The sequence below is a fragment of the Haliotis asinina genome, chromosome 3 (genome assembly GCF_037392515.1).
Source record: "Haliotis asinina isolate JCU_RB_2024 chromosome 3, JCU_Hal_asi_v2, whole genome shotgun sequence".
NCBI lineage: Eukaryota > Metazoa > Mollusca > Gastropoda > Lepetellida > Haliotidae > Haliotis > Haliotis asinina.
Window position 1 is genome coordinate 8,295,866 of NC_090282.1, and position 23,804 is coordinate 8,319,669.

General features: G+C 41.9%; 46 non-coding genes across 46 annotated transcripts; all 46 read right to left on the reverse strand.

Moving 5' to 3' along the window:
- Positions 1-164: 164 nt before the first annotated feature.
- On the reverse strand, positions 165-238 carry Trnan-guu (transfer RNA asparagine (anticodon GUU)). The gene has a single exon. It is a non-coding gene; the product is annotated as a tRNA-Asn (tRNA).
- A 417-nt stretch (positions 239-655) lies between these two features.
- On the reverse strand, positions 656-727 carry Trnae-uuc (transfer RNA glutamic acid (anticodon UUC)). The gene has a single exon. It is a non-coding gene; the product is annotated as a tRNA-Glu (tRNA).
- Positions 728-970: 243 nt separating this feature from the next.
- Positions 971-1,044, reverse strand: Trnan-guu (transfer RNA asparagine (anticodon GUU)). Its single transcript has one exon. It is a non-coding gene; the product is annotated as a tRNA-Asn (tRNA).
- A 732-nt stretch (positions 1,045-1,776) lies between these two features.
- Positions 1,777-1,850, reverse strand: Trnan-guu (transfer RNA asparagine (anticodon GUU)). The gene has a single exon. It is a non-coding gene; the product is annotated as a tRNA-Asn (tRNA).
- A 417-nt stretch (positions 1,851-2,267) lies between these two features.
- On the reverse strand, positions 2,268-2,339 carry Trnae-uuc (transfer RNA glutamic acid (anticodon UUC)). Its single transcript has one exon. It is a non-coding gene; the product is annotated as a tRNA-Glu (tRNA).
- Positions 2,340-2,582: 243 nt separating this feature from the next.
- Trnan-guu (transfer RNA asparagine (anticodon GUU)) lies at positions 2,583-2,656 on the reverse strand. The gene has a single exon. It is a non-coding gene; the product is annotated as a tRNA-Asn (tRNA).
- A 732-nt stretch (positions 2,657-3,388) lies between these two features.
- On the reverse strand, positions 3,389-3,462 carry Trnan-guu (transfer RNA asparagine (anticodon GUU)). Its single transcript has one exon. It is a non-coding gene; the product is annotated as a tRNA-Asn (tRNA).
- A 732-nt stretch (positions 3,463-4,194) lies between these two features.
- On the reverse strand, positions 4,195-4,268 carry Trnan-guu (transfer RNA asparagine (anticodon GUU)). Its single transcript has one exon. It is a non-coding gene; the product is annotated as a tRNA-Asn (tRNA).
- A 417-nt stretch (positions 4,269-4,685) lies between these two features.
- Trnae-uuc (transfer RNA glutamic acid (anticodon UUC)) lies at positions 4,686-4,757 on the reverse strand. The gene has a single exon. It is a non-coding gene; the product is annotated as a tRNA-Glu (tRNA).
- A 243-nt stretch (positions 4,758-5,000) lies between these two features.
- Positions 5,001-5,074, reverse strand: Trnan-guu (transfer RNA asparagine (anticodon GUU)). The gene has a single exon. It is a non-coding gene; the product is annotated as a tRNA-Asn (tRNA).
- A 732-nt stretch (positions 5,075-5,806) lies between these two features.
- Trnan-guu (transfer RNA asparagine (anticodon GUU)) lies at positions 5,807-5,880 on the reverse strand. The gene has a single exon. It is a non-coding gene; the product is annotated as a tRNA-Asn (tRNA).
- Positions 5,881-6,297: 417 nt separating this feature from the next.
- Trnae-uuc (transfer RNA glutamic acid (anticodon UUC)) lies at positions 6,298-6,369 on the reverse strand. Its single transcript has one exon. It is a non-coding gene; the product is annotated as a tRNA-Glu (tRNA).
- A 243-nt stretch (positions 6,370-6,612) lies between these two features.
- On the reverse strand, positions 6,613-6,686 carry Trnan-guu (transfer RNA asparagine (anticodon GUU)). Its single transcript has one exon. It is a non-coding gene; the product is annotated as a tRNA-Asn (tRNA).
- Positions 6,687-7,418: 732 nt separating this feature from the next.
- Positions 7,419-7,492, reverse strand: Trnan-guu (transfer RNA asparagine (anticodon GUU)). Its single transcript has one exon. It is a non-coding gene; the product is annotated as a tRNA-Asn (tRNA).
- Positions 7,493-8,224: 732 nt separating this feature from the next.
- Positions 8,225-8,298, reverse strand: Trnan-guu (transfer RNA asparagine (anticodon GUU)). Its single transcript has one exon. It is a non-coding gene; the product is annotated as a tRNA-Asn (tRNA).
- Positions 8,299-8,715: 417 nt separating this feature from the next.
- Positions 8,716-8,787, reverse strand: Trnae-uuc (transfer RNA glutamic acid (anticodon UUC)). Its single transcript has one exon. It is a non-coding gene; the product is annotated as a tRNA-Glu (tRNA).
- Positions 8,788-9,030: 243 nt separating this feature from the next.
- On the reverse strand, positions 9,031-9,104 carry Trnan-guu (transfer RNA asparagine (anticodon GUU)). The gene has a single exon. It is a non-coding gene; the product is annotated as a tRNA-Asn (tRNA).
- Positions 9,105-9,521: 417 nt separating this feature from the next.
- Trnae-uuc (transfer RNA glutamic acid (anticodon UUC)) lies at positions 9,522-9,593 on the reverse strand. Its single transcript has one exon. It is a non-coding gene; the product is annotated as a tRNA-Glu (tRNA).
- Positions 9,594-9,836: 243 nt separating this feature from the next.
- Positions 9,837-9,910, reverse strand: Trnan-guu (transfer RNA asparagine (anticodon GUU)). The gene has a single exon. It is a non-coding gene; the product is annotated as a tRNA-Asn (tRNA).
- A 417-nt stretch (positions 9,911-10,327) lies between these two features.
- On the reverse strand, positions 10,328-10,399 carry Trnae-uuc (transfer RNA glutamic acid (anticodon UUC)). The gene has a single exon. It is a non-coding gene; the product is annotated as a tRNA-Glu (tRNA).
- A 243-nt stretch (positions 10,400-10,642) lies between these two features.
- Trnan-guu (transfer RNA asparagine (anticodon GUU)) lies at positions 10,643-10,716 on the reverse strand. The gene has a single exon. It is a non-coding gene; the product is annotated as a tRNA-Asn (tRNA).
- Positions 10,717-11,448: 732 nt separating this feature from the next.
- Trnan-guu (transfer RNA asparagine (anticodon GUU)) lies at positions 11,449-11,522 on the reverse strand. Its single transcript has one exon. It is a non-coding gene; the product is annotated as a tRNA-Asn (tRNA).
- A 417-nt stretch (positions 11,523-11,939) lies between these two features.
- On the reverse strand, positions 11,940-12,011 carry Trnae-uuc (transfer RNA glutamic acid (anticodon UUC)). Its single transcript has one exon. It is a non-coding gene; the product is annotated as a tRNA-Glu (tRNA).
- Positions 12,012-12,254: 243 nt separating this feature from the next.
- Trnan-guu (transfer RNA asparagine (anticodon GUU)) lies at positions 12,255-12,328 on the reverse strand. The gene has a single exon. It is a non-coding gene; the product is annotated as a tRNA-Asn (tRNA).
- Positions 12,329-12,745: 417 nt separating this feature from the next.
- On the reverse strand, positions 12,746-12,817 carry Trnae-uuc (transfer RNA glutamic acid (anticodon UUC)). The gene has a single exon. It is a non-coding gene; the product is annotated as a tRNA-Glu (tRNA).
- A 243-nt stretch (positions 12,818-13,060) lies between these two features.
- Trnan-guu (transfer RNA asparagine (anticodon GUU)) lies at positions 13,061-13,134 on the reverse strand. Its single transcript has one exon. It is a non-coding gene; the product is annotated as a tRNA-Asn (tRNA).
- Positions 13,135-13,551: 417 nt separating this feature from the next.
- On the reverse strand, positions 13,552-13,623 carry Trnae-uuc (transfer RNA glutamic acid (anticodon UUC)). Its single transcript has one exon. It is a non-coding gene; the product is annotated as a tRNA-Glu (tRNA).
- Positions 13,624-13,866: 243 nt separating this feature from the next.
- Trnan-guu (transfer RNA asparagine (anticodon GUU)) lies at positions 13,867-13,940 on the reverse strand. The gene has a single exon. It is a non-coding gene; the product is annotated as a tRNA-Asn (tRNA).
- A 417-nt stretch (positions 13,941-14,357) lies between these two features.
- Positions 14,358-14,429, reverse strand: Trnae-uuc (transfer RNA glutamic acid (anticodon UUC)). Its single transcript has one exon. It is a non-coding gene; the product is annotated as a tRNA-Glu (tRNA).
- A 243-nt stretch (positions 14,430-14,672) lies between these two features.
- Positions 14,673-14,746, reverse strand: Trnan-guu (transfer RNA asparagine (anticodon GUU)). The gene has a single exon. It is a non-coding gene; the product is annotated as a tRNA-Asn (tRNA).
- A 417-nt stretch (positions 14,747-15,163) lies between these two features.
- Positions 15,164-15,235, reverse strand: Trnae-uuc (transfer RNA glutamic acid (anticodon UUC)). Its single transcript has one exon. It is a non-coding gene; the product is annotated as a tRNA-Glu (tRNA).
- Positions 15,236-15,478: 243 nt separating this feature from the next.
- Positions 15,479-15,552, reverse strand: Trnan-guu (transfer RNA asparagine (anticodon GUU)). Its single transcript has one exon. It is a non-coding gene; the product is annotated as a tRNA-Asn (tRNA).
- A 732-nt stretch (positions 15,553-16,284) lies between these two features.
- Positions 16,285-16,358, reverse strand: Trnan-guu (transfer RNA asparagine (anticodon GUU)). Its single transcript has one exon. It is a non-coding gene; the product is annotated as a tRNA-Asn (tRNA).
- Positions 16,359-16,775: 417 nt separating this feature from the next.
- Positions 16,776-16,847, reverse strand: Trnae-uuc (transfer RNA glutamic acid (anticodon UUC)). Its single transcript has one exon. It is a non-coding gene; the product is annotated as a tRNA-Glu (tRNA).
- Positions 16,848-17,090: 243 nt separating this feature from the next.
- Trnan-guu (transfer RNA asparagine (anticodon GUU)) lies at positions 17,091-17,164 on the reverse strand. The gene has a single exon. It is a non-coding gene; the product is annotated as a tRNA-Asn (tRNA).
- Positions 17,165-17,581: 417 nt separating this feature from the next.
- Trnae-uuc (transfer RNA glutamic acid (anticodon UUC)) lies at positions 17,582-17,653 on the reverse strand. The gene has a single exon. It is a non-coding gene; the product is annotated as a tRNA-Glu (tRNA).
- A 243-nt stretch (positions 17,654-17,896) lies between these two features.
- Positions 17,897-17,970, reverse strand: Trnan-guu (transfer RNA asparagine (anticodon GUU)). The gene has a single exon. It is a non-coding gene; the product is annotated as a tRNA-Asn (tRNA).
- Positions 17,971-18,387: 417 nt separating this feature from the next.
- Trnae-uuc (transfer RNA glutamic acid (anticodon UUC)) lies at positions 18,388-18,459 on the reverse strand. The gene has a single exon. It is a non-coding gene; the product is annotated as a tRNA-Glu (tRNA).
- Positions 18,460-18,702: 243 nt separating this feature from the next.
- Positions 18,703-18,776, reverse strand: Trnan-guu (transfer RNA asparagine (anticodon GUU)). The gene has a single exon. It is a non-coding gene; the product is annotated as a tRNA-Asn (tRNA).
- Positions 18,777-19,193: 417 nt separating this feature from the next.
- Positions 19,194-19,265, reverse strand: Trnae-uuc (transfer RNA glutamic acid (anticodon UUC)). The gene has a single exon. It is a non-coding gene; the product is annotated as a tRNA-Glu (tRNA).
- Positions 19,266-19,508: 243 nt separating this feature from the next.
- Trnan-guu (transfer RNA asparagine (anticodon GUU)) lies at positions 19,509-19,582 on the reverse strand. Its single transcript has one exon. It is a non-coding gene; the product is annotated as a tRNA-Asn (tRNA).
- A 732-nt stretch (positions 19,583-20,314) lies between these two features.
- On the reverse strand, positions 20,315-20,388 carry Trnan-guu (transfer RNA asparagine (anticodon GUU)). The gene has a single exon. It is a non-coding gene; the product is annotated as a tRNA-Asn (tRNA).
- A 732-nt stretch (positions 20,389-21,120) lies between these two features.
- On the reverse strand, positions 21,121-21,194 carry Trnan-guu (transfer RNA asparagine (anticodon GUU)). Its single transcript has one exon. It is a non-coding gene; the product is annotated as a tRNA-Asn (tRNA).
- A 417-nt stretch (positions 21,195-21,611) lies between these two features.
- Positions 21,612-21,683, reverse strand: Trnae-uuc (transfer RNA glutamic acid (anticodon UUC)). The gene has a single exon. It is a non-coding gene; the product is annotated as a tRNA-Glu (tRNA).
- A 243-nt stretch (positions 21,684-21,926) lies between these two features.
- On the reverse strand, positions 21,927-22,000 carry Trnan-guu (transfer RNA asparagine (anticodon GUU)). Its single transcript has one exon. It is a non-coding gene; the product is annotated as a tRNA-Asn (tRNA).
- Positions 22,001-22,732: 732 nt separating this feature from the next.
- On the reverse strand, positions 22,733-22,806 carry Trnan-guu (transfer RNA asparagine (anticodon GUU)). The gene has a single exon. It is a non-coding gene; the product is annotated as a tRNA-Asn (tRNA).
- Between the last annotated feature and the right edge of the window lie 998 nt (positions 22,807-23,804).

Sequence of the window (23,804 nt, forward strand, 5' to 3'; positions counted from 1 at the left end):
AAGAGAATGACGACCTGACATTAATGAATACATGTATATCAAGTGTGTTAGAGACTTGTTTAAACTGATATATCGTATTGTAGCATGTATTTGCGTCAACTACAAACATCTGTAAAATCCAAAAGAGCGAAATATCAAGTACTGATGTTTACAAAAAGCAAGTGCGTCCCTGGGTGGGCTTGAACCACCAACCTTTCGGTTAACAGCCGAACGCGCTAACCGATTGCGCCACAGAGACGGAACTGACGAGATGGGGCTCACTTTAAGATGTGACTGATGTGGTGGAAGTTATGTGCCCTTGCCGAGGGAAACGTCTGGTGGTGTGTTTCAACAACTGTTGTGTAAGGGGTGGGATAGTCTTGCGCAATGACACATTGGCTTACCTGATGTATTTATTGGAAGATGTGGACACTGGGATGTACATGAAGATAAATCTAGGACTTTAGATGCATGTATTTTACTTCTGACTGTACGCATGACATATGTATACTTCTTGATGTGAACTCACTTTCTTGTGAGATGAATTAATTGTTCCAAAGCCAGGAATTTGTTCCTATGACGTAAACTGCATGCCTTTTACTTTTGACTTTGCACGTGACTAATATACACTTCTTGAAATTGAACTCAATTTCTTGTCAGATGGTAAAAGAATTTGTTCCAATGCCGGGAATCGAACCCGGGCCGCCTGGGTGAAAGCCAGGAATCCTAACCACTAGACCACATTGGAAGCTGATATTTTACAGGCAATGTTGAAGGACTGAATGCTGGCTGTATTCCTGCCGTTTTTGTGCATTGAGTTCTTGTGCATGAGAATGACGACCTGACATTAATGAATACATGTATATCAAGTGTGTTAGAGACTTGTTTAAACTGATATATCGTATTGTAGCATGTATTTGCGTCAACTACAAACATCTGTAAAATCCAAAAGAGCGAAATATCAAGTACTGATGTTTACAAAAAGCAAGTGCGTCCCTGGGTGGGCTTGAACCACCAACCTTTCGGTTAACAGCCGAACGCGCTAACCGATTGCGCCACAGAGACGGAACTGACGAGATGGGGCTCACTTTAAGATGTGACTGATGTGGTGGAAGTTATGTGCCCTTGCCGAGGGAAACGTCTGGTGGTGTGTTTCAACAACTGTTGTGTAAGGGGTGGGATAGTCTTGCGCAATGACACATAGGCTAACCTGATGTATTTATTGGAAGATGTGGACACTGGGATGTACATGAAGATAAATCTAGGACTTTAGATGCATGTATTTTACTTCTGACTGTACGCATGACAAATGTATACTTCTTGATGTGAACTCACTTTCTTGTGAGATGAATTAATTGTTCCAAAGCCAGGAATTTGTTCCTATGACGTAAAATGCATGCCTTTTACTTTTGACTTTGCACGTGACTAATATATACTTCTTGAAATTGAACTCAATTTCTTGTCAGATGGTAAAAGAATTTGTTCCAATGCCGGGAATAGAACCCGGGCCGCCTGGGTGAAAGCCAGGAATCCTAACCACTAGACCACATTGGAAGCTGATATTTTACAGGCAATGTTGAAGGACTGAATGCTGGCTGTATTCCTGCCGTCTTTGTGCACAGAGTTCTTGTGCAAGAGAATGACGACCTGACATTAATGAATACATGTATATCAAGTGTGTTAGAGACTTGTTTAAACTGATATATCGTATTGTAGCATGTATTTGCGTCAACTACAAACATCTGTAAAATCCAAAAGAGCGAAATATCAAGTACTGATGTTTACAAAAAGCAAGTGCGTCCCTGGGTGGGCTTGAACCACCAACCTTTCGGTTAACAGCCGAACGCGCTAACCGATTGCGCCACAGAGACGGAACTGACGAGATGGGGCTCACTTTAAGATGTGACTGATGTGGTGGAAGTTATGTGCCCTTGCCGAGGGAAACGTCTGGTGGTGTGTTTCAACAACTGTTGTGTAAGGGGTGGGATAGTCTTGCGCAATGACACATTGGCTTACCTGATGTATTTATTGGAAGATGTGGACACTGGGATGTACATGAAGATAAATCTAGGACTTTAGATGCATGTATTTTACTTCTGACTGTACGCATGACATATGTATACTTCTTGATGTGAACTCACTTTCTTGTGAGATGAATTAATTGTTCCAAAGCCAGGAATTTGTTCCTATGACGTAAACTGCATGCCTTTTACTTTTGACTTTGCACGTGACTAATATACACTTCTTGAAATTGAACTCAATTTCTTGTCAGATGGTAAAAGAATTTGTTCCAATGCCGGGAATCGAACCCGGGCCGCCTGGGTGAAAGCCAGGAATCCTAACCACTAGACCACATTGGAAGCTGATATTTTACAGGCAATGTTGAAGGACTGAATGCTGGCTGTATTCCTGCCGTTTTTGTGCATTGAGTTCTTGTGCAAGAGAATGACGACCTGACATTAATGAATACATGTATATCAAGTGTGTTAGAGACTTGTTTAAACTGATATATCGTATTGTAGCATGTATTTGCGTCAACTACAAACATCTGTAAAATCCAAAAGAGCGAAATATCAAGTACTGATGTTTACAAAAAGCAAGTGCGTCCCTGGGTGGGCTTGAACCACCAACCTTTCGGTTAACAGCCGAACGCGCTAACCGATTGCGCCACAGAGACGGAACTGACGAGATGGGGCTCACTTTAAGATGTGACTGATGTGGTGGAAGTTATGTGCCCTTGCCGAGGGAAACGTCTGGTGGTGTGTTTCAACAACTGTTGTGTAAGGGGTGGGATAGTCTTGCGCAATGACACATTGGCTTACCTGATGTATTTATTGGAAGATGTGGACACTGGGATGTACATGAAGATAAATCTAGGACTTTAGATGCATGTATTTTACTTCTGACTGTACGCATGACATATGTATACTTCTTGATGTGAACTCACTTTCTTGTGAGATGAATTAATTGTTCCAAAGCCAGGAATTTGTTCCTATGACGTAAAATGCATGCCTTTTACTTTTGACTTTGCACGTGACTAATATATACTTCTTGAAATTGAACTCAATTTCTTGTCAGATGGTAAAAGAATTTGTTCCAATGCCGGGAATAGAACCCGGGCCGCCTGGGTGAAAGCCAGGAATCCTAACCACTAGACCACATTGGAAGCTGATATTTTACAGGCAATGTTGAAGGACTGAATGCTGGCTGTATTCCTGCCGTCTTTGTGCACAGAGTTCTTGTGCAAGAGAATGACGACCTGACATTAATGAATACATGTATATCAAGTGTGTTAGAGACTTGTTTAAACTGATATATCGTATTGTAGCATGTATTTGCGTCAACTACAAACATCTGTAAAATCCAAAAGAGCGAAATATCAAGTACTGATGTTTACAAAAAGCAAGTGCGTCCCTGGGTGGGCTTGAACCACCAACCTTTCGGTTAACAGCCGAACGCGCTAACCGATTGCGCCACAGAGACGGAACTGACGAGATGGGGCTCACTTTAAGATGTGACTGATGTGGTGGAAGTTATGTGCCCTTGCCGAGGGAAACGTCTGGTGGTGTGTTTCAACAACTGTTGTGTAAGGGGTGGGATAGTCTTGCGCAATGACACATTGGCTTACCTGATGTATTTATTGGAAGATGTGGACACTGGGATGTACATGAAGATAAATCTAGGACTTTAGATGCATGTATTTTACTTCTGACTGTACGCATGACATATGTATACTTCTTGATGTGAACTCACTTTCTTGTGAGATGAATTAATTGTTCCAAAGCCAGGAATTTGTTCCTATGACGTAAAATGCATGCCTTTTACTTTTGACTTTGCACGTGACTAATATATACTTCTTGAAATTGAACTCAATTTCTTGTCAGATGGTAAAAGAATTTGTTCCAATGCCGGGAATAGAACCCGGGCCGCCTGGGTGAAAGCCAGGAATCCTAACCACTAGACCACATTGGAAGCTGATATTTTACAGGCAATGTTGAAGGACTGAATGCTGGCTGTATTCCTGCCGTCTTTGTGCACAGAGTTCTTGTGCAAGAGAATGACGACCTGACATTAATGAATACATGTATATCAAGTGTGTTAGAGACTTGTTTAAACTGATATATCGTATTGTAGCATGTATTTGCGTCAACTACAAACATCTGTAAAATCCAAAAGAGCGAAATATCAAGTACTGATGTTTACAAAAAGCAAGTGCGTCCCTGGGTGGGCTTGAACCACCAACCTTTCGGTTAACAGCCGAACGCGCTAACCGATTGCGCCACAGAGACGGAACTGACGAGATGGGGCTCACTTTAAGATGTGACTGATGTGGTGGAAGTTATGTGCCCTTGCCGAGGGAAACGTCTGGTGGTGTGTTTCAACAACTGTTGTGTAAGGGGTGGGATAGTCTTGCGCAATGACACATTGGCTTACCTGATGTATTTATTGGAAGATGTGGACACTGGGATGTACATGAAGATAAATCTAGGACTTTAGATGCATGTATTTTACTTCTGACTGTACGCATGACATATGTATACTTCTTGATGTGAACTCACTTTCTTGTGAGATGAATTAATTGTTCCAAAGCCAGGAATTTGTTCCTATGACGTAAACTGCATGCCTTTTACTTTTGACTTTGCACGTGACTAATATACACTTCTTGAAATTGAACTCAATTTCTTGTCAGATGGTAAAAGAATTTGTTCCAATGCCGGGAATCGAACCCGGGCCGCCTGGGTGAAAGCCAGGAATCCTAACCACTAGACCACATTGGAAGCTGATATTTTACAGGCAATGTTGAAGGACTGAATGCTGGCTGTATTCCTGCCGTTTTTGTGCATTGAGTTCTTGTGCATGAGAATGACGACCTGACATTAATGAATACATGTATATCAAGTGTGTTAGAGACTTGTTTAAACTGATATATCGTATTGTAGCATGTATTTGCGTCAACTACAAACATCTGTAAAATCCAAAAGAGCGAAATATCAAGTACTGATGTTTACAAAAAGCAAGTGCGTCCCTGGGTGGGCTTGAACCACCAACCTTTCGGTTAACAGCCGAACGCGCTAACCGATTGCGCCACAGAGACGGAACTGACGAGATGGGGCTCACTTTAAGATGTGACTGATGTGGTGGAAGTTATGTGCCCTTGCCGAGGGAAACGTCTGGTGGTGTGTTTCAACAACTGTTGTGTAAGGGGTGGGATAGTCTTGCGCAATGACACATTGGCTTACCTGATGTATTTATTGGAAGATGTGGACACTGGGATGTACATGAAGATAAATCTAGGACTTTAGATGCATGTATTTTACTTCTGACTGTACGCATGACATATGTATACTTCTTGATGTGAACTCACTTTCTTGTGAGATGAATTAATTGTTCCAAAGCCAGGAATTTGTTCCTATGACGTAAAATGCATGCCTTTTACTTTTGACTTTGCACGTGACTAATATATACTTCTTGAAATTGAACTCAATTTCTTGTCAGATGGTAAAAGAATTTGTTCCAATGCCGGGAATAGAACCCGGGCCGCCTGGGTGAAAGCCAGGAATCCTAACCACTAGACCACATTGGAAGCTGATATTTTACAGGCAATGTTGAAGGACTGAATGCTGGCTGTATTCCTGCCGTCTTTGTGCACAGAGTTCTTGTGCAAGAGAATGACGACCTGACATTAATGAATACATGTATATCAAGTGTGTTAGAGACTTGTTTAAACTGATATATCGTATTGTAGCATGTATTTGCGTCAACTACAAACATCTGTAAAATCCAAAAGAGCGAAATATCAAGTACTGATGTTTACAAAAAGCAAGTGCGTCCCTGGGTGGGCTTGAACCACCAACCTTTCGGTTAACAGCCGAACGCGCTAACCGATTGCGCCACAGAGACGGAACTGACGAGATGGGGCTCACTTTAAGATGTGACTGATGTGGTGGAAGTTATGTGCCCTTGCCGAGGGAAACGTCTGGTGGTGTGTTTCAACAACTGTTGTGTAAGGGGTGGGATAGTCTTGCGCAATGACACATTGGCTTACCTGATGTATTTATTGGAAGATGTGGACACTGGGATGTACATGAAGATAAATCTAGGACTTTAGATGCATGTATTTTACTTCTGACTGTACGCATGACATATGTATACTTCTTGATGTGAACTCACTTTCTTGTGAGATGAATTAATTGTTCCAAAGCCAGGAATTTGTTCCTATGACGTAAACTGCATGCCTTTTACTTTTGACTTTGCACGTGACTAATATACACTTCTTGAAATTGAACTCAATTTCTTGTCAGATGGTAAAAGAATTTGTTCCAATGCCGGGAATCGAACCCGGGCCGCCTGGGTGAAAGCCAGGAATCCTAACCACTAGACCACATTGGAAGCTGATATTTTACAGGCAATGTTGAAGGACTGAATGCTGGCTGTATTCCTGCCGTTTTTGTGCATTGAGTTCTTGTGCATGAGAATGACGACCTGACATTAATGAATACATGTATATCAAGTGTGTTAGAGACTTGTTTAAACTGATATATCGTATTGTAGCATGTATTTGCGTCAACTACAAACATCTGTAAAATCCAAAAGAGCGAAATATCAAGTACTGATGTTTACAAAAAGCAAGTGCGTCCCTGGGTGGGCTTGAACCACCAACCTTTCGGTTAACAGCCGAACGCGCTAACCGATTGCGCCACAGAGACGGAACTGACGAGATGGGGCTCACTTTAAGATGTGACTGATGTGGTGGAAGTTATGTGCCCTTGCCGAGGGAAACGTCTGGTGGTGTGTTTCAACAACTGTTGTGTAAGGGGTGGGATAGTCTTGCGCAATGACACATAGGCTAACCTGATGTATTTATTGGAAGATGTGGACACTGGGATGTACATGAAGATAAATCTAGGACTTTAGATGCATGTATTTTACTTCTGACTGTACGCATGACAAATGTATACTTCTTGATGTGAACTCACTTTCTTGTGAGATGAATTAATTGTTCCAAAGCCAGGAATTTGTTCCTATGACGTAAAATGCATGCCTTTTACTTTTGACTTTGCACGTGACTAATATATACTTCTTGAAATTGAACTCAATTTCTTGTCAGATGGTAAAAGAATTTGTTCCAATGCCGGGAATAGAACCCGGGCCGCCTGGGTGAAAGCCAGGAATCCTAACCACTAGACCACATTGGAAGCTGATATTTTACAGGCAATGTTGAAGGACTGAATGCTGGCTGTATTCCTGCCGTCTTTGTGCACAGAGTTCTTGTGCAAGAGAATGACGACCTGACATTAATGAATACATGTATATCAAGTGTGTTAGAGACTTGTTTAAACTGATATATCGTATTGTAGCATGTATTTGCGTCAACTACAAACATCTGTAAAATCCAAAAGAGCGAAATATCAAGTACTGATGTTTACAAAAAGCAAGTGCGTCCCTGGGTGGGCTTGAACCACCAACCTTTCGGTTAACAGCCGAACGCGCTAACCGATTGCGCCACAGAGACGGAACTGACGAGATGGGGCTCACTTTAAGATGTGACTGATGTGGTGGAAGTTATGTGCCCTTGCCGAGGGAAACGTCTGGTGGTGTGTTTCAACAACTGTTGTGTAAGGGGTGGGATAGTCTTGCGCAATGACACATTGGCTTACCTGATGTATTTATTGGAAGATGTGGACACTGGGATGTACATGAAGATAAATCTAGGACTTTAGATGCATGTATTTTACTTCTGACTGTACGCATGACATATGTATACTTCTTGATGTGAACTCACTTTCTTGTGAGATGAATTAATTGTTCCAAAGCCAGGAATTTGTTCCTATGACGTAAAATGCATGCCTTTTACTTTTGACTTTGCACGTGACTAATATATACTTCTTGAAATTGAACTCAATTTCTTGTCAGATGGTAAAAGAATTTGTTCCAATGCCGGGAATAGAACCCGGGCCGCCTGGGTGAAAGCCAGGAATCCTAACCACTAGACCACATTGGAAGCTGATATTTTACAGGCAATGTTGAAGGACTGAATGCTGGCTGTATTCCTGCCGTCTTTGTGCACAGAGTTCTTGTGCAAGAGAATGACGACCTGACATTAATGAATACATGTATATCAAGTGTGTTAGAGACTTGTTTAAACTGATATATCGTATTGTAGCATGTATTTGCGTCAACTACAAACATCTGTAAAATCCAAAAGAGCGAAATATCAAGTACTGATGTTTACAAAAAGGAAGTGCGTCCCTGGGTGGGCTTGAACCACCAACCTTTCGGTTAACAGCCGAACGCGCTAACCGATTGCGCCACAGAGACGGAACTGACGAGATGGGGCTCACTTTAAGATGTGACTGATGTGGTGGAAGTTATGTGCCCTTGCCGAGGGAAACGTCTGGTGGTGTGTTTCAACAACTGTTGTGTAAGGGGTGGGATAGTCTTGCGCAATGACACATTGGCTTACCTGATGTATTTATTGGAAGATGTGGACACTGGGATGTACATGAAGATAAATCTAGGACTTTAGATGCATGTATTTTACTTCTGACTGTACGCATGACATATGTATACTTCTTGATGTGAACTCACTTTCTTGTGAGATGAATTAATTGTTCCAAAGCCAGGAATTTGTTCCTATGACGTAAACTGCATGCCTTTTACTTTTGACTTTGCACGTGACTAATATATACTTCTTGAAATTGAACTCAATTTCTTGTCAGATGGTAAAAGAATTTGTTCCAATGCCGGGAATCGAACCCGGGCCGCCTGGGTGAAAGCCAGGAATCCTAACCACTAGACCACATTGGAAGCTGATATTTTACAGGCAATGTTGAAGGACTGAATGCTGGCTGTTTTCATGCCGTCTTTGTGCATTGAGTTCTTGTGCATGAGAATGACGACCTGACATTAATGAATACATGTATATCAAGTGTGTTAGAGACTTGTTTAAACTGATATATCGTATTGTAGCATGTATTTGCGTCAACTACAAACATCTGTAAAATCCAAAAGAGCGAAATATCAAGTACTGATGTTTACAAAAAGCAAGTGCGTCCCTGGGTGGGCTTGAACCACCAACCTTTCGGTTAACAGCCGAACGCGCTAACCGATTGCGCCACAGAGACGGAACTGACGAGATGGGGCTCACTTTAAGATGTGACTGATGTGGTGGAAGTTATGTGCCCTTGCCGAGGGAAACGTCTGGTGGTGTGTTTCAACAACTGTTGTGTAAGGGGTGGGATAGTCTTGCGCAATGACACATTGGCTTACCTGATGTATTTATTGGAAGATGTGGACACTGGGATGTACATGAAGATAAATCTAGGACTTTAGATGCATGTATTTTACTTCTGACTGTACGCATGACATATGTATACTTCTTGATGTGAACTCACTTTCTTGTGAGATGAATTAATTGTTCCAAAGCCAGGAATTTGTTCCTATGACGTAAACTGCATGCCTTTTACTTTTGACTTTGCACGTGACTAATATATACTTCTTGAAATTGAACTCAATTTCTTGTCAGATGGTAAAAGAATTTGTTCCAATGCCGGGAATCGAACCCGGGCCGCCTGGGTGAAAGCCAGGAATCCTAACCACTAGACCACATTGGAAGCTGATATTTTACAGGCAATGTTGAAGGACTGAATGCTGGCTGTTTTCATGCCGTCTTTGTGCATTGAGTTCTTGTGCATGAGAATGACGACCTGACATTAATGAATACATGTATATCAAGTGTGTTAGAGACTTGTTTAAACTGATATATCGTATTGTAGCATGTATTTGCGTCAACTACAAACATCTGTAAAATCCAAAAGAGCGAAATATCAAGTACTGATGTTTACAAAAAGCAAGTGCGTCCCTGGGTGGGCTTGAACCACCAACCTTTCGGTTAACAGCCGAACGCGCTAACCGATTGCGCCACAGAGACGGAACTGACGAGATGGGGCTCACTTTAAGATGTGACTGATGTGGTGGAAGTTATGTGCCCTTGCCGAGGGAAACGTCTGGTGGTGTGTTTCAACAACTGTTGTGTAAGGGGTGGGATAGTCTTGCGCAATGACACATTGGCTTACCTGATGTATTTATTGGAAGATGTGGACACTGGGATGTACATGAAGATAAATCTAGGACTTTAGATGCATGTATTTTACTTCTGACTGTACGCATGACATATGCATACTTCTTGATGTGAACTCACTTTCTTGTGAGATGAATTAATTGTTCCAAAGCCAGGAATTTGTTCCTATGACGTAAAATGCATGCCTTTTACTTTTGACTTTGCACGTGACTAATATATACTTCTTGAAATTGAACTCAATTTCTTGTCAGATGGTAAAAGAATTTGTTCCAATGCCGGGAATCGAACCCGGGCCGCCTGGGTGAAAGCCAGGAATCCTAACCACTAGACCACATTGGAAGCTGATATTTTACAGGCAATGTTGAAGGACTGAATGCTGGCTGTATTCCTGCCGTCTTTGTGCACAGAGTTCTTGTGCAAGAGAATGACGACCTGACATTAATGAATACATGTATATCAAGTGTGTTAGAGACTTGTTTAAACTGATATATCGTATTGTAGCATGTATTTGCGTCAACTACAAACATCTGTAAAATCCAAAAGAGCGAAATATCAAGTACTGATGTTTACAAAAAGCAAGTGCGTCCCTGGGTGGGCTTGAACCACCAACCTTTCGGTTAACAGCCGAACGCGCTAACCGATTGCGCCACAGAGACGGAACTGACGAGATGGGGCTCACTTTAAGATGTGACTGATGTGGTGGAAGTTATGTGCCCTTGCCGAGGGAAACGTCTGGTGGTGTGTTTCAACAACTGTTGTGTAAGGGGTGGGATAGTCTTGCGCAATGACACATTGGCTTACCTGATGTATTTATTGGAAGATGTGGACACTGGGATGTACATGAAGATAAATCTAGGACTTTAGATGCATGTATTTTACTTCTGACTGTACGCATGACATATGTATACTTCTTGATGTGAACTCACTTTCTTGTGAGATGAATTAATTGTTCCAAAGCCAGGAATTTGTTCCTATGACGTAAAATGCATGCCTTTTACTTTTGACTTTGCACGTGACTAATATATACTTCTTGAAATTGAACTCAATTTCTTGTCAGATGGTAAAAGAATTTGTTCCAATGCCGGGAATAGAACCCGGGCCGCCTGGGTGAAAGCCAGGAATCCTAACCACTAGACCACATTGGAAGCTGATATTTTACAGGCAATGTTGAAGGACTGAATGCTGGCTGTATTCCTGCCGTCTTTGTGCACAGAGTTCTTGTGCAAGAGAATGACGACCTGACATTAATGAATACATGTATATCAAGTGTGTTAGAGACTTGTTTAAACTGATATATCGTATTGTAGCATGTATTTGCGTCAACTACAAACATCTGTAAAATCCAAAAGAGCGAAATATCAAGTACTGATGTTTACAAAAAGCAAGTGCGTCCCTGGGTGGGCTTGAACCACCAACCTTTCGGTTAACAGCCGAACGCGCTAACCGATTGCGCCACAGAGACGGAACTGACGAGATGGGGCTCACTTTAAGATGTGACTGATGTGGTGGAAGTTATGTGCCCTTGCCGAGGGAAACGTCTGGTGGTGTGTTTCAACAACTGTTGTGTAAGGGGTGGGATAGTCTTGCGCAATGACACATTGGCTTACCTGATGTATTTATTGGAAGATGTGGACACTGGGATGTACATGAAGATAAATCTAGGACTTTAGATGCATGTATTTTACTTCTGACTGTACGCATGACATATGTATACTTCTTGATGTGAACTCACTTTCTTGTGAGATGAATTAATTGTTCCAAAGCCAGGAATTTGTTCCTATGACGTAAACTGCATGCCTTTTACTTTTGACTTTGCACGTGACTAATATATACTTCTTGAAATTGAACTCAATTTCTTGTCAGATGGTAAAAGAATTTGTTCCAATGCCGGGAATCGAACCCGGGCCGCCTGGGTGAAAGCCAGGAATCCTAACCACTAGACCACATTGGAAGCTGATATTTTACAGGCAATGTTGAAGGACTGAATGCTGGCTGTTTTCATGCCGTCTTTGTGCATTGAGTTCTTGTGCATGAGAATGACGACCTGACATTAATGAATACATGTATATCAAGTGTGTTAGAGACTTGTTTAAACTGATATATCGTATTGTAGCATGTATTTGCGTCAACTACAAACATCTGTAAAATCCAAAAGAGCGAAATATCAAGTACTGATGTTTACAAAAAGCAAGTGCGTCCCTGGGTGGGCTTGAACCACCAACCTTTCGGTTAACAGCCGAACGCGCTAACCGATTGCGCCACAGAGACGGAACTGACGAGATGGGGCTCACTTTAAGATGTGACTGATGTGGTGGAAGTTATGTGCCCTTGCCGAGGGAAACGTCTGGTGGTGTGTTTCAACAACTGTTGTGTAAGGGGTGGGATAGTCTTGCGCAATGACACATTGGCTTACCTGATGTATTTATTGGAAGATGTGGACACTGGGATGTACATGAAGATAAATCTAGGACTTTAGATGCATGTATTTTACTTCTGACTGTACGCATGACATATGTATACTTCTTGATGTGAACTCACTTTCTTGTGAGATGAATTAATTGTTCCAAAGCCAGGAATTTGTTCCTATGACGTAAACTGCATGCCTTTTACTTTTGACTTTGCACGTGACTAATATATACTTCTTGAAATTGAACTCAATTTCTTGTCAGATGGTAAAAGAATTTGTTCCAATGCCGGGAATCGAACCCGGGCCGCCTGGGTGAAAGCCAGGAATCCTAACCACTAGACCACATTGGAAGCTGATATTTTACAGGCAATGTTGAAGGACTGAATGCTGGCTGTTTTCATGCCGTCTTTGTGCATTGAGTTCTTGTGCATGAGAATGACGACCTGACATTAATGAATACATGTATATCAAGTGTGTTAGAGACTTGTTTAAACTGATATATCGTATTGTAGCATGTATTTGCGTCAACTACAAACATCTGTAAAATCCAAAAGAGCGAAATATCAAGTACTGATGTTTACAAAAAGCAAGTGCGTCCCTGGGTGGGCTTGAACCACCAACCTTTCGGTTAACAGCCGAACGCGCTAACCGATTGCGCCACAGAGACTGAACTGACGAGATGGGGCTCACTTTAAGATGTGACTGATGTGGTGGAAGTTATGTGCCCTTGCCGAGGGAAACGTCTGGTGGTGTGTTTCAACAACTGTTGTGTAAGGGGTGGGATAGTCTTGCGCAATGACACATTGGCTTACCTGATGTATTTATTGGAAGATGTGGACACTGGGATGTACATGAAGATAAATCTAGGACTTTAGATGCATGTATTTTACTTCTGACTGTACGCATGACATATGCATACTTCTTGATGTGAACTCACTTTCTTGTGAGATGAATTAATTGTTCCAAAGCCAGGAATTTGTTCCTATGACGTAAAATGCATGCCTTTTACTTTTGACTTTGCACGTGACTAATATATACTTCTTGAAATTGAACTCAATTTCTTGTCAGATGGTAAAAGAATTTGTTCCAATGCCGGGAATCGAACCCGGGCCGCCTGGGTGAAAGCCAGGAATCCTAACCACTAGACCACATTGGAAGCTGATATTTTACAGGCAATGTTGAAGGACTGAATGCTGGCTGTATTCCTGCCGTCTTTGTGCACAGAGTTCTTGTGCAAGAGAATGACGACCTGACATTAATGAATACATGTATATCAAGTGTGTTAGAGACTTGTTTAAACTGATATATCGTATTGTAGCATGTATTTGCGTCAACTACAAACATCTGTAAAATCCAAAAGAGCGAAATATCAAGTACTGATGTTTACAAAAAGCAAGTGCGTCCCTGGGTGGGCTTGAACCACCAACCTTTCGGTTAACAGCCGAACGCGCTAACCGATTGCGCCACAGAGACGGAACTGACGAGATGGGGCTCACTTTAAGATGTGACTGATGTGGTGGAAGTTATGTGCCCTTGCCGAGGGAAACGTCTGGTGGTGTGTTTCAACAACTGTTGTGTAAGGGGTGGGATAGTCTTGCGCAATGACACATTGGCTTACCTGATGTATTTATTGGAAGATGTGGACACTGGGATGTACATGAAGATAAATCTAGGACTTTAGATGCATGTATTTTACTTCTGACTGTACGCATGACATATGTATACTTCTTGATGTGAACTCACTTTCTTGTGAGATGAATTAATTGTTCCAAAGCCAGGAATTTGTTCCTATGACGTAAACTGCATGCCTTTTACTTTTGACTTTGCACGTGACTAATATATACTTCTTGAAATTGAACTCAATTTCTTGTCAGATGGTAAAAGAATTTGTTCCAATGCCGGGAATCGAACCCGGGCCGCCTGGGTGAAAGCCAGGAATCCTAACCACTAGACCACATTGGAAGCTGATATTTTACAGGCAATGTTGAAGGACTGAATGCTGGCTGTTTTCATGCCGTCTTTGTGCATTGAGTTCTTGTGCATGAGAATGACGACCTGACATTAATGAATACATGTATATCAAGTGTGTTAGAGACTTGTTTAAACTGATATATCGTATTGTAGCATGTATTTGCGTCAACTACAAACATCTGTAAAATCCAAAAGAGCGAAATATCAAGTACTGATGTTTACAAAAAGCAAGTGCGTCCCTGGGTGGGCTTGAACCACCAACCTTTCGGTTAACAGCCGAACGCGCTAACCGATTGCGCCACAGAGACGGAACTGACGAGATGGGGCTCACTTTAAGATGTGACTGATGTGGTGGAAGTTATGTGCCCTTGCCGAGGGAAACGTCTGGTGGTGTGTTTCAACAACTGTTGTGTAAGGGGTGGGATAGTCTTGCGCAATGACACATTGGCTTACCTGATGTATTTATTGGAAGATGTGGACACTGGGATGTACATGAAGATAAATCTAGGACTTTAGATGCATGTATTTTACTTCTGACTGTACGCATGACATATGCATACTTCTTGATGTGAACTCACTTTCTTGTGAGATGAATTAATTGTTCCAAAGCCAGGAATTTGTTCCTATGACGTAAACTGCATGCCTTTTACTTTTGACTTTGCACGTGACTAATATATACTTCTTGAAATTGAACTCAATTTCTTGTCAGATGGTAAAAGAATTTGTTCCAATGCCGGGAATCGAACCCGGGCCGCCTGGGTGAAAGCCAGGAATCCTAACCACTAGACCACATTGGAAGCTGATATTTTACAGGCAATGTTGAAGGACTGAATGCTGGCTGTTTTCATGCCGTCTTTGTGCATTGAGTTCTTGTGCATGAGAATGACGACCTGACATTAATGAATACATGTATATCAAGTGTGTTAGAGACTTGTTTAAACTGATATATCGTATTGTAGCATGTATTTGCGTCAACTACAAACATCTGTAAAATCCAAAAGAGCGAAATATCAAGTACTGATGTTTACAAAAAGCAAGTGCGTCCCTGGGTGGGCTTGAACCACCAACCTTTCGGTTAACAGCCGAACGCGCTAACCGATTGCGCCACAGAGACGGAACTGACGAGATGGGGCTCACTTTAAGATGTGACTGATGTGGTGGAAGTTATGTGCACTTGCCGAGGGAAACGTCTGGTGGTGTGTTTCAACAACTGTTGTGTAAGGGGTGGGAGAGTCTTGCGCAATGACACATTGGCTTACCTGATGTATTTATTGGAAGATGTGGACACTGGGATGTACATGAAGATAAATCTAGGACTTTAGATGCATGTATTTTACTTCTGACTGTACGCATGACATATGTATACTTCTTGATGTGAACTCACTTTCTTGTGAGATGAATCAATTGTTCCAAAGCCAGGAATTTGTTCCTATGACGTAAAATGCATGCCTTTTACTTTTGACTTTGCACGTGACTAATATATACTTCTTGAAATTGAACTCAATTTCTTGTCAGATGGTAAAAGAATTTGTTCCAATGCCGGGAATAGAACCCGGGCCGCCTGGGTGAAAGCCAGGAATCCTAACCACTAGACCACATTGGAAGCTGATATTTTACAGGCAATGTTGAAGGACTGAATGCTGGCTGTATTCCTGCCGTCTTTGTGCACAGAGTTCTTGTGCAAGAGAATGACGACCTGACATTAATGAATACATGTATATCAAGTGTGTTAGAGACTTGTTTAAACTGATATATCGTATTGTAGCATGTATTTGCGTCAACTACAAACATCTGTAAAATCCAAAAGAGCGAAATATCAAGTACTGATGTTTACAAAAAGCAAGTGCGTCCCTGGGTGGGCTTGAACCACCAACCTTTCGGTTAACAGCCGAACGCGCTAACCGATTGCGCCACAGAGACGGAACTGACGAGATGGGGCTCACTTTAAGATGTGACTGATGTGGTGGAAGTTATGTGCCCTTGCCGAGGGAAACGTCTGGTGGTGTGTTTCAACAACTGTTGTGTAAGGGGTGGGATAGTCTTGCGCAATGACACATTGGCTTACCTGATGTATTTATTGGAAGATGTGGACACTGGGATGTACATGAAGATAAATCTAGGACTTTAGATGCATGTATTTTACTTCTGACTGTACGCATGACATATGTATACTTCTTGATGTGAACTCACTTTCTTGTGAGATGAATTAATTGTTCCAAAGCCAGGAATTTGTTCCTATGACGTAAACTGCATGCCTTTTACTTTTGACTTTGCACGTGACTAATATATACTTCTTGAAATTGAACTCAATTTCTTGTCAGATGGTAAAAGAATTTGTTCCAATGCCGGGAATCGAACCCGGGCCGCCTGGGTGAAAGCCAGGAATCCTAACCACTAGACCACATTGGAAGCTGATATTTTACAGGCAATGTTGAAGGACTGAATGCTGGCTGTTTTCATGCCGTCTTTGTGCATTGAGTTCTTGTGCATGAGAATGACGACCTGACATTAATGAATACATGTATATCAAGTGTGTTAGAGACTTGTTTAAACTGATATATCGTATTGTAGCATGTATTTGCGTCAACTACAAACATCTGTAAAATCCAAAAGAGCGAAATATCAAGTACTGATGTTTACAAAAAGCAAGTGCGTCCCTGGGTGGGCTTGAACCACCAACCTTTCGGTTAACAGCCGAACGCGCTAACCGATTGCGCCACAGAGACGGAACTGACGAGATGGGGCTCACTTTAAGATGTGACTGATGTGGTGGAAGTTATGTGCCCTTGCCGAGGGAAACGTCTGGTGGTGTGTTTCAACAACTGTTGTGTAAGGGGTGGGATAGTCTTGCGCAATGACACATTGGCTTACCTGATGTATTTATTGGAAGATGTGGACACTGGGATGTACATGAAGATAAATCTAGGACTTTAGATGCATGTATTTTACTTCTGACTGTACGCATGACATATGCATACTTCTTGATGTGAACTCACTTTCTTGTGAGATGAATTAATTGTTCCAAAGCCAGGAATTTGTTCCTATGACGTAAAATGCATGCCTTTTACTTTTGACTTTGCACGTGACTAATATATACTTCTTGAAATTGAACTCAATTTCTTGTCAGATGGTAAAAGAATTTGTTCCAATGCCGGGAATCGAACCCGGGCCGCCTGGGTGAAAGCCAGGAATCCTAACCACTAGACCACATTGGAAGCTGATATTTTACAGGCAATGTTGAAGGACTGAATGCTGGCTGTATTCCTGCCGTCTTTGTGCACAGAGTTCTTGTGCAAGAGAATGACGACCTGACATTAATGAATACATGTATATCAAGTGTGTTAGAGACTTGTTTAAACTGATATATCGTATTGTAGCATGTATTTGCGTCAACTACAAACATCTGTAAAATCCAAAAGAGCGAAATATCAAGTACTGATGTTTACAAAAAGCAAGTGCGTCCCTGGGTGGGCTTGAACCACCAACCTTTCGGTTAACAGCCGAACGCGCTAACCGATTGCGCCACAGAGACGGAACTGACGAGATGGGGCTCACTTTAAGATGTGACTGATGTGGTGGAAGTTATGTGCCCTTGCCGAGGGAAACGTCTGGTGGTGTGTTTCAACAACTGTTGTGTAAGGGGTGGGATAGTCTTGCGCAATGACACATTGGCTTACCTGATGTATTTATTGGAAGATGTGGACACTGGGATGTACATGAAGATAAATCTAGGACTTTAGATGCATGTATTTTACTTCTGACTGTACGCATGACATATGTATACTTCTTGATGTGAACTCACTTTCTTGTGAGATGAATTAATTGTTCCAAAGCCAGGAATTTGTTCCTATGACGTAAAATGCATGCCTTTTACTTTTGACTTTGCACGTGACTAATATAGACTTCTTGAAATTGAACTCAATTTCTTGTCAGATGGTAAAAGAATTTGTTCCAATGCCGGGAATCGAACCCGGGCCGCCTGGGTGAAAGCCAGGAATCCTAACCACTAGACCACATTGGAAGCTGATATTTTACAGGCAATGTTGAAGGACTGAATGCTGGCTGTTTTCATGCCGTCTTTGTGCACAGAGTTCTTGTGCATGAGAATGACGACCTGACATTAATGAATACATGTATATCAAGTGTGTTAGAGACTTGTTTAAACTGATATATCGTATTGTAGCATGTATTTGCGTCAACTACAAACATCTGTAAAATCCAAAAGAGCGAAATATCAAGTACTGATGTTTACAAAAAGCAAGTGCGTCCCTGGGTGGGCTTGAACCACCAACCTTTCGGTTAACAGCCGAACGCGCTAACCGATTGCGCCACAGAGACGGAACTGACGAGATGGGGCTCACTTTAAGATGTGACTGATGTGGTGGAAGTTATGTGCCCTTGCCGAGGGAAACGTCTGGTGGTGTGTTTCAACAACTGTTGTGTAAGGGGTGGGATAGTCTTGCGCAATGACACATTGGCTTACCTGATGTATTTATTGGAAGATGTGGACACTGGGATGTACATGAAGATAAATCTAGGACTTTAGATGCATGTATTTTACTTCTGACTGTACGCATGACATATGTATACTTCTTGATGTGAACTCACTTTCTTGTGAGATGAATTAATTGTTCTAAAGCCAGGAATTTGTTCCTATGACGTAAAATGCATGCCTTTTACTTTTGACTTTGCACGTGACTAATATATACTTCTTGAAATTGAACTCAATTTCTTGTCAGATGGTAAAAGAATTTGTTCCAATGCCGGGAATCGAACCCGGGCCGCCTGGGTGAAAGCCAGGAATCCTAACCACTAGACCACATTGGAAGCTGATATTTTACAGGCAATGTTGAAGGACTGAATGCTGGCTGTTTTCATGCCGTCTTTGTGCACAGAGGTCTTGTGCATGAGAATGACGACCTGACATTAATGAATACATGTATATCAAGTGTGTTAGAGACTTGTTTAAACTGATATATCGTATTGTAGCATGTATTTGCGTCAACTACAAACATCTGTAAAATCCAAAAGAGCGAAATATCAAGTACTGATGTTTACAAAAAGCAAGTGCGTCCCTGGGTGGGCTTGAACCACCAACCTTTCGGTTAACAGCCGAACGCGCTAACCGATTGCGCCACAGAGACGGAACTGACGAGATGGGGCTCACTTTAAGATGTGACTGATGTGGTGGAAGTTATGTGCCCTTGCCGAGGGAAACGTCTGGTGGTGTGTTTCAACAACTGTTGTGTAAGGGGTGGGATAGTCTTGCGCAATGACACATTGGCTTACCTGATGTATTTATTGGAAGATGTGGACACTGGGATGTACATGAAGATAAATCTAGGACTTTAGATGCATGTATTTTACTTCTGACTGTACGCATGACATATGTATACTTCTTGATGTGAACTCACTTTCTTGTGAGATGAATTAATTGTTCCAAAGCCAGGAATTTGTTCCTATGACGTAAAATGCATGCCTTTTACTTTTGACTTTGCACGTGACTAATATATACTTCTTGAAATTGAACTCAATTTCTTGTCAGATGGTAAAAGAATTTGTTCCAATGCCGGGAATCGAACCCGGGCCGCCTGGGTGAAAGCCAGGAATACTAACCACTAGACCACATTGGAAGCTGATATTTTACAGGCAATGTTGAAGGACTGAATGCTGGCTTTTTTCATGCGGTCTTTGTGCATTGAGTTCTTGTGCAAGAGAATGACGACCTGACATTAATGAATACATGTATATCAAGTGTGTTAGAGACTTGTTTAAACTGATATATCGTATTGTAGCATGTATTTGCGTCAACTACAAACATCTGTAAAATCCAAAAGAGCGAAATATCAAGTACTGATGTTTACAAAAAGCAAGTGCGTCCCTGGGTGGGCTTGAACCACCAACCTTTCGGTTAACAGCCGAACGCGCTAACCGATTGCGCCACAGAGACGGAACTGACGAGATGGGGCTCACTTTAAGATGTGACTGATGTGGTGGAAGTTATGTGCCCTTGCCGAGGGAAACGTCTGGTGGTGTGTTTCAACAACTGTTGTGTAAGGGGTGGGATAGTCTTGCGCAATGACACATTGGCTTACCTGATGTATTTATTGGAAGATGTGGACACTGGGATGTACATGAAGATAAATCTAGGACTTTAGATGCATGTATTTTACTTCTGACTGTACGCATGACAAATGTATACTTCTTGATGTGAACTCACTTTCTTGTGAGATGAATTAATTGTTCCAAAGCCAGGAATTTGTTCCTATGACGTAAAATGCATGCCTTTTACTTTTGACTTTGCACGTGACTAATATACACTTCTTGAAATTGAACTCAATTTCTTGTCAGATGGTAAAAGAATTTGTTCCAATGCCGGGAATAGAACCCGGGCCGCCTGGGTGAAAGCTAGGAATCCTAACCACTAGACCACATTGGAAGCTGATATTTTACAGGCAATGTTGAAGGACTGAATGCTGGCTGTATTCCTGCCGTCTTTGTGCACAGAGTTCTTGTGCAAGAGAATGACGACCTGACATTAATGAATACATGTATATCAAGTGTGTTAGAGACTTGTTTAAACTGATATATCGTATTGTAGCATGTATTTGCGTCAACTACAAACATCTGTAAAATCCAAAAGAGCGAAATATCAAGTACTGATGTTTACAAAAAGCAAGTGCGTCCCTGGGTGGGCTTGAACCACCAACCTTTCGGTTAACAGCCGAACGCGCTAACCGATTGCGCCACAGAGACGGAACTGACGAGATGGGGCTCACTTTAAGATGTGACTGATGTGGTGGAAGTTATGTGCCCTTGCCGAGGGAAACGTCTGGTGGTGTGTTTCAACAACTGTTGGGTAAGGGGTGGGATAGTCTTGCGCAATGACACATTGGCTTACCTGATGTATTTATTGGAAGATGTGGACACTGGGATGTACATGAAGATAAATCTAGGACTTTAGATGCATGTATTTTACTTCTGACTGTACGCATGACAAATGTATACTTCTTGATGTAAACTCACTTTCTTGTGAGATGAATTAATTGTTCCAAAGCCAGGAATTTGTTCCTATGACGTAAAATGCATGCCTTTTACTTTTGACTTTGCACGTGACTAATATACACTTCTTGAAATTGAACTCAATTTCTTGTCAGATGGTAAAAGAATTTGTTCCAATGCCGGGAATCGAACCCGGGCCGCCTGGGTGAAAGCCAGGAATCCTAACCACTAGACCACATTGGAAGCTGATATTTTACAGGCAATGTTGAAGGACTGAATGCTGGCTGTATTCCTGCCGTCTTTGTGCACAGAGTTCTTGTGCAAGAGAATGACGACCTGACATTAATGAATACATGTATATCAAGTGTGTTAGAGACTTGTTTAAACTGATATATCGTATTGTAGCATGTATTTGCGTCAACTACAAACATCTGTAAAATCCAAAAGAGCGAAATATCAAGTACTGATGTTTACAAAAAGCAAGTGCGTCCCTGGGTGGGCTTGAACCACCAACCTTTCGGTTAACAGCCGAACGCGCTAACCGATTGCGCCACAGAGACGGAACTGACGAGATGGGGCTCACTTTAAGATGTGACTGATGTGGTGGAAGTTATGTGCCCTTGCCGAGGGAAACGTCTGGTGGTGTGTTTCAACAACTGTTGTGTAAGGGGTGGGATAGTCTTGCGCAATGACACATTGGCTTACCTGATGTATTTATTGGAAGATGTGGACACTGGGATGTACATGAAGATAAATCTAGGACTTTAGATGCATGTATTTTACTTCTGACTGTACGCATGACAAATGTATACTTCTTGATGTGAACTCACTTTCTTGTGAGATGAATTAATTGTTCCAAAGCCAGGAATTTGTTCCTATGACGTAAAATGCATGCCTTTTACTTTTGACTTTGCACGTGACTAATATATACTTCTTGAAATTGAACTCAATTTCTTGTCAGATGGTAAAAGAATTTGTTCCAATGCCGGGAATAGAACCCGGGCCGTCTGGGTGAAAGCCAGGAATCCTAACCACTAGACCACATTGGAAGCTGATATTTTACAGGCAATGTTGAAGGACTGAATGCTGGCTGTATTCCTGCCGTCTTTGTGCACAGAGTTCTTGTGCAAGAGAATGACGACCTGACATTAATGAATACATGTATATCAAGTGTGTTAGAGACTTGTTTAAACTGATATATCGTATTGTAGCATGTATTTGCGTCAACTACAAACATCTGTAAAATCCAAAAGAGCGAAATATCAAGTACTGATGTTTACAAAAAGCAAGTGCGTCCCTGGGTGGGCTTGAACCACCAACCTTTCGGTTAACAGCCGAACGCGCTAACCGATTGCGCCACAGAGACGGAACTGACGAGATGGGGCTCACTTTAAGATGTGACTGATGTGGTGGAAGTTATGTGCCCTTGCCGAGGGAAACGTCTGGTGGTGTGTTTCAACAACTGTTGGGTAAGGGGTGGGATAGTCTTGCGCAATGACACATTGGCTTACCTGATGTATTTATTGGAAGATGTGGACACTGGGATGTACATGAAGATAAATCTAGGACTTTAGATGCATGTATTTTACTTCTGACTGTACGCATGACAAATGTATACTTCTTGATGTGAACTCACTTTCTTGTGAGATGAATTAATTGTTCCAAAGCCAGGAATTTGTTCCTATGACGTAATATGCATGCCTTTTACTTTTGACTTTGCACGTGACTAATATATACTTCTTGAAATTGAACTCAATTTCTTGTCAGATGGTAAAAGAATTTGTTCCAATGCCGGGAATCGTACCCGGGCCGCCTGGGTGAAAGCCAGGAATCCTAACCACTAGACCACATTGGAAGCTGATATTTTACAGGCAATGTTGAAGGACTGAATGCTGGCTGTATTCCTGCCGTCTTTGTGCACAGAGTTCTTGTGCAAGAGAATGACGACCTGACATTAATGAATACATGTATATCAAGTGTGTTAGAGACTTGTTTAAACTGATATATCGTATTGTAGCATGTATTTGCGTCAACTACAAACATCTGTAAAATCCAAAAGAGCGAAATATCAAGTACTGATGTTTACAAAAAGCAAGTGCGTCCCTGGGTGGGCTTGAACCACCAACCTTTCGGTTAACAGCCGAACGCGCTAACCTATTGCGCCACAGAGACGGAACTGACGAGATGGGGCTCACTTTAAGATGTGACTGATGTGGTGGAAGTTATGTGCCCTTGCCGAGGGAAACGTCTGGTGGTGTGTTTCAACAACTGTTGTGTAAGGGGTGGGATAGTCTTGCGCAATGACACATTGGCTTACCTGATGTATTTATTGGAAGATGTGGACACTGGGATGTACATGAAGAT